The following is a 6,920-nucleotide window of genomic DNA, read 5'->3' as shown; positions in this document are numbered from 1 at the left end:
AAAGAAATTCCAATCCTTGGTAGCAAACCATTTTGGAATGCTTGTATCGAGAAGAGAGGTTTGGTCAACTGCTCTTTCAACCAACAAGGGGGCATCTTTGAAATATTTCTCATAATCTTGAGATACGGCGTATAACCTGAATTTGTCAACATCATAAAGCCCTATTGAAGATCTGGTCCTCTTTGGCTTCGGGGTAAAACTGTCAAGATCTATCATTGGTTCTTTTCCTTTGCTACTTCCCCCTTTGACAGCTGATTTTTTGAAGGGTGACATCTACCTAATAGACATAAAGCATAAAAAGAAAAACAGAAACACAAAACAGACCACAAAACTTGATTAGATTCAAGTTAGTCCAAAACTGAAGTAAAAACATCTTTAAACAAAGTATAATAAACTCAAAACAACATGTTAAAAGTGTTGAAACATGTAGACATAAACACAGTGCATGAAAAAAAATGACTATGCATGTGTGTGCATCTGCTGATGCATGTGTGTGCATGTGCTGATGCATGTGTGTGCAACAGGTGATGCATAGTGTGTGCCTAAGTGATGCATGGCATGGCATTTTGAGGCACAAAATGGGCAAAGTGTGTAAAACACACACCCATTGACCAAAACATGTCAAACATGTTCAATCAAGAGTAAACCCAAGCTTTGGAACTCATTTGGGCAAACTATGTAAAGCACACACTCATTGACCAAAACATGTCAAACATGTTCAATCAAGAGTAAACCCAAGCATTGGAACTCATTTGAGTCCAAAACAACTCAAGGATGTCACTAGGACATTTTGTCAAACACCTAACATGCAACGGTGAACATGAACTATAAGCAATGCATGAGCACATGTGAAAATGCCTAAATACATGTTTAGAATGCCATAAGGGGCCAACATAGATACAAACACAGCAAATGGGACTCATCCAATCAAAAAATTAAAAAAAAAATTCACAAGAAAAAGAACCCCAACCCATATTTTGAAAATCCCCAATTTTTAAAACCCTAAGTAAAAAAAAAATGCACAAATCTAAGACAAAGTAAGAACAATGTTTGGAAAAACATACCTTGAAGAGATTTTGCAAAGATTTTGCTTGAAAATGATGGAGTTTGAGTGAATGCACTATGCCATTAGTACGAAAGTACTAAGCCAAACTCACATGTGATATGTGCTTAAACATATACGATCAAACTTTTTGGAATTTTCCACTTTTTATGTGTTTTTGGATTTTTACACACACAAAAACAAAAGCATAAAAGTAAGATCAAATGCAAAAACAACAAAAACAATGCATATAAAGAGATGCATGATGCACAAATGCATGACAATGACGCATCTAAAGCACGAAAGGTCCTACAAAGATCGAAAGAATAAGATCAAGGACCAAAAGAGCATAAGCTCAACCATAGGAACCCTTCCTCATCCAAATGAAACGATTGTTTAGAGTGAATATCTCATGAGAAGTGAGACGATGGTTGGAAGAATGAGAACCGGAGATGCACATAGACAAGGAGGTAAGAACATTAAAAACTTTCTTCAACGACTTATCATTTTCCCCCAAAACCGGTTTAGCTTTCATAGCACAACTTCCAAGAAGCTCAAGTTTCTCTTTTCTTTTGATTCTTTTAAGAGCTTGAAACTTAGAGCAATGAGGTCTAAGATTACCAAAGGCACCACAATGGTGACACACAATGTGTTTAGGTCCATTAGGCTTTTTGGGGAGGGATCTAGTAACATGGTTTTGTTCTCTCTTCAACTTGGAACATTGAGGTCTTATATGATCGATCACACCACAATGGTGGCAAGTTGGAACAAACTTTGATCCATCCAAAACCTTAGGTTGAGACCTAAATGGAGGCTTTAGCTTAAGAGTCTTTCTCTCCACTTTTGGTTTCTTTTGTTTGGAGGAATGTACACTGATTTGCCTTTAGACGTAGAGCTCACACTAGGCACAAAATCAGGTATCACAACATGATTGCAATAAATATTTTCATCCTTTTTAGCAGTAGGTTCAGCAATCAAACACTTGGCATGCATCTTAAGAAATTCATTTTCACATTTTAGACAAAACAAGTTTAGCATCCAAGTCCATATTCAAACATTCAAACTCTTTCAGCTTTTCAAGAGAATTTTCAGCAAGCTTCTTATACTTTTCAACCAATTTATTGGATTCATTGAGCTTAGCAATCAAATCATCCTTTTCACAATGAAACTTGCTCAAATTCTTATGAAATTTCTTAACTTCTTTCTTCAAGAGTTTGATGTTTGGAATATCAACAACACTCAAAGATTCATGTAACATGGCATCACAATGATGTGGATAAGCACTCATAGAGGCATTTTCACAAACACATGGCATGTTACAATCAACAACATCCATAGAAGCATACAAAGCACTATCCATGGCAAAACACACAAAGGGGTCAAGGATCACACTTAGGTAATGAAACCAAAACAAGTGTACCCGCTCTGATACCAATTGAAAGCTCGGATTTGTGTTAAAAACACACGAGCTGTTTAGACCCCAAATTAAAAGATTACGGCTCGAGTGATTTTACTATAACTTAAACTAAGTGCGAAATAGAGTAAATACGAGCAAACAAACAATACAACTACTCTAAGCCATATTCATTAAAACATAGCAGTAAAATGAAAGCTAAAAGAGTAGGGAAGAGAGATGCAAACACAAGATAACTCACCGATGTGTTATTGAAGAGGAAACCGAAGAACTCGGAGAAAAACCTCTCCACCGCCCTCCAAGCGATAAATCGATCCACTAGACAATAAGTTGGGATACACGAATAGAAAATGACCCTCCAAGCCTAGTCTACCCAATGCACCTAAGCCATTCAAGATCCTACTCCAACAAGGCTTCTCGGAACCGTGTCTTGTCTAGCCATCCGGATCCCACAATGCGGCCGATTGCATCCGCCAAAGCTTGGCTTCTTCCAATGCTTCCCAGCAGCACCAAAAACTCATTGGACACTCAGTATGGGTGTGGTAAGTGTTTGGGCTATCAACCTCTCAAGGATTTAGAAATGGAGAGGTAGGAGTAGAGGAAAACCACAATGGATGGTGTGTAGAATTGTAGGTATGACAATCTCACACTCTCAAGGGTTGAGGCTAGGGTTTTCTCTTCTGAAAAGCTCTCTACCCAATATGTGGGTAATGGTGGTATATATAGTGTGTATGAGAATGTAATGGAACAGATAGGACAAAATAGCAAAACAAACTATTTCGTGGGTATCTCAGGAAGGCCTTACGTGCAAGACACTTACAAAAACCAGTTGTCACCATCTGTCGTGACTCTTTGCATTCAGTCATGTGCAAGGCACATGCATCACTTCGAGGGATGCTTAGTTGCGAGACACCCGCGAGAATTCTTCTGTCTTCAAATGCTTGAGTCTTCACACTCTCTCTTTATCACACAACCCTTACAATAAAATCCCACAATATATACAGGGTATAAAAGATTGAACAAAATTACAATCAAATTTGGCACGGAATTAAAGTCAATACAAAATAGTTGTAAATCACAACTTTACAATCTCCCCATTTGGCTATTTCGTGACAAAACACTCTATAACAGACTCTAGACTTAAACGTGAGTTTGGGAATAGTGGGAAAACTCACTCACACCTAATCTAGAAGCTGTGAAGCACTTGCACGAATACACCTGTATCTTGAAACACTCGCACACAAACAAAACTTTCATCAAGCTTATGACAAGTTTCAACCTAAAACTAAAAGCTTATGACAAAACTAAAAGCCTAAAACTACACCGTTTCAGCCTAACTTCTAAAAATCCCAAACCAAAACCCACGAAGGCAACTCCCTCCCACCTTGCACGGCAGAGACCCATCATGAACACACAACAGAACAGCTCCACAGCAGCAGCCACAACGACGGTCAAAGCGGCAGCTACAACGACAGCCTCAGTGAGAACTCTTTCTCTCCTCTACAGCTCTATCTCTCTTTCTTTGCTTTCTCTTTCTTTGACAAATTTTTGAACCCATAACAATTATTTATTTCTTTTAAATGGAAGAATTGTTGTATTGGCTAAGGTTGAATCTGGGAAAAAGTTGTAAAAGCTAAAAATAGTGGAAACAAATTAAAGAGGGAGAAAGTGATTTACCCATACAGATTCTGCATTTTCAGATTTGTTGGCGTCAAAGCACTAGCCAATTTCCAAAGCTTACTTATTTCTTAGTGATTTACTTAGTGATAAATCGTAAACTCTTGCTTCTTTTAGAAGCACGGTAATTTTTGTGTTATTATCATTCACTTTTCTATTTATCAGACCTTTATACCCTTTAGTTCCCTTGACTTAATTGTTCAAATCTAATGGGTTTCACTGAAGAAGTTTAAGTTGAACTGTTTTCTTTGTAAATTTTTTGCAATGATACTCACTGTGGCTGCCACTACGGCTGCTGCTGTGACCACCACTATGGCTGCTATTGTGGAGTTGTTCACGATGAGTCTCTACCGTGCGAGGTGGGAGGGAGCTACCTTTGTGAGTTTTGGTTTGGGATTTTAGAAGTTAGGCTAAAACGGTGTAGTTTTGGCTTTTATTTTATGTATGTAGGTCAACTTTTACTTTTTATTGAAATCGGTAGTTTTGAGGTTGATCTGGCAAAAATAAAACATGTCAGCATGATGATGTGTCAATTAAAAGCAAAAACTAACCGTGGGGGGTGAATTGCTAACGGAACGAAACTTCAAGGTGTAAAATTCAAGTTTTGTAACATTGGGGTGTAAAATCCAAGCAACCCCAAACGTTAGAGGTGTAATTTACAATTTGACCTTTATTTTATTTGTCTACTCTTTGTTTCGTGGTGCTTGGGTTTTTCTAAAGTTATTAAATGAACATGGGGCGATCCCTTTAATTTATTCTACTAAAAGTCTAAAAAGTTCATTCATTTTCAGGGTCTAATTATTTCATTAAAAATCTTTCAAAAAAAATTATTATTTCATTAAAAAAAATTGAAATAAACTTGGTGGCACTTCATTGTTCTAATTTCACACTTGCTAATGTTAGCTTTTGCCGCCTTTTTGTTTGGGTGACCCTTGTGATTACCAAGAGTTGTCAAATGCATGCATAACAGTCTTTTCAAATTATTTGATATAAGTAGGTGACAACAGTGGGTTCCAGGGAGCTCAGTTTGTAAAGTCTCTAATGGTTGTATAAGAGATCTACAGTTCAATCCCTGCCTACACCAAAAACTAATTAGTGTCTTGGTCTGGTAATAAAGAGTTATTATCAGGAGCAGACGTCATAGGTTGAAACTCTCTCAAAAAATAAAAGTAGGTGACAATATTGCCAATTATACACTTACTAATTTATGAGCTTTTTCCCATTCTCTGTTTACTTGCACTTAGACATGACAAAATGGGTAGGGATCCTACATCTAAGCTGTACCCGAAGGAAAATACTTGATATGAACTTGATTTTTTTGACCCGAAGTAAAAACAAATTGACTCGTGACCCAGCCCAATATTTTGCAGGTCAACCTAACTCGATTCAGCTAACTTTTAACCCATCTATTTTTTAAAGACATGGTTGATTTACTTGTTTGTTTTGGGTTTTACAATTCACAAGTCAAACTCGGTCTACAAATAAATAATGCTAGTGCCATGTGATTATTATTATTTTTAAAAAACATCAATTTTTTTAAAGTGTTTTATGAACAACGCTATTCTAATATAATTGTCTCAAGAAAACAATTGAAACATTTATCTAGCTACATGCAAACGAATTGACAAATGAATGATTGAAGCATTTTTCTCACTCGAATAACGCTATAAGTAAAGATTTTTAGATATCAAATGATAAAATACATGCCAAGATAATTAATTGCAGTAAAGTCAAAAACATATATTTGAAGTTATAGACATGTATGAGAAACATTTATAAGTGCAAAAAGTGTAAAGTCAAAGTACATCAATGAAATTGGCATAAATTATGGATGATTATGCCTATTTTTAACAATCCACAACTAAAATAAACTGCTTTTCAAAATAAAAGATGATATTCCCTAGAATGTGTATTGCTTAACAATGACATGATATTTACAAAAGAGATCATGTATAAATAAGTAAACAATCAAACTTTAAGGTATACTCCCAAATTGAAATAGTGTGTCAACCAAAATGCATTTAAAATTAAACACAACTATTAGATTATTTTTCAAGATATTAGATTATGAAATTAATTTTCAAGATTCTTATATGTTTTTCATTCTTTGTCAAATTAGATATGCAATAGGACATTTGTAAATTTTTTCTCTGTTTTGGGATATTGATATTGTGTAAAAGTGAAACTTGTGTGTTTGTTTTAATTAGATTTTCAAAGGATATATTTACTAGACTCCTTTGTGTTTGTGCAATTTTTTTTTACTAGCAATGTTGAGATTAATATGATTTTATAATTATTGAAAAAGTATCAATTTGTTATGCTAAGCTCTTTCTTGAAATGAGTGGTGAATTCAAAGTAATGCGTTTCACACAAAGTAATTTGATACGTGACTTACCAAGTGGCAAATAATTTTTTTTTTTTAAAATTATGCTAAAATATAGGTCAACCCTACCAACCCAACCCGACCTATAATCCAATTGACCCAACCTTTTTCTAACCTGCTTAAAATGACCATTTTTTTACCCAAACCCGATTGACCCAACCCACCCAATTTGCCACATCTACTTTTACTTGGGTTTATCAAAAGTTGTCAAATATATATGTAGACAAACTCTCTAATTTCTTATTTAAGAAAAGTAAAGTCTTTCTCAAATTCTACCAAATTATTCAATAAAAAATATAATTTATACAAGCCATTGTTCCAATCTCACAGTTGCCAATTTATTAGCATTTGCTTACTCTATGTTTACCAAGAGCTTTATAGCTCATTTGGTTCGCAATTCCAAG

The sequence above is a fragment of the Castanea sativa genome, chromosome 5 (genome assembly GCF_040712315.1).
Source record: "Castanea sativa cultivar Marrone di Chiusa Pesio chromosome 5, ASM4071231v1".
NCBI lineage: Eukaryota > Viridiplantae > Streptophyta > Magnoliopsida > Fagales > Fagaceae > Castanea > Castanea sativa.
The sequence above is the reverse complement of the archived record's forward strand: the minus strand, read 5'-3'. Positions refer to the sequence as shown.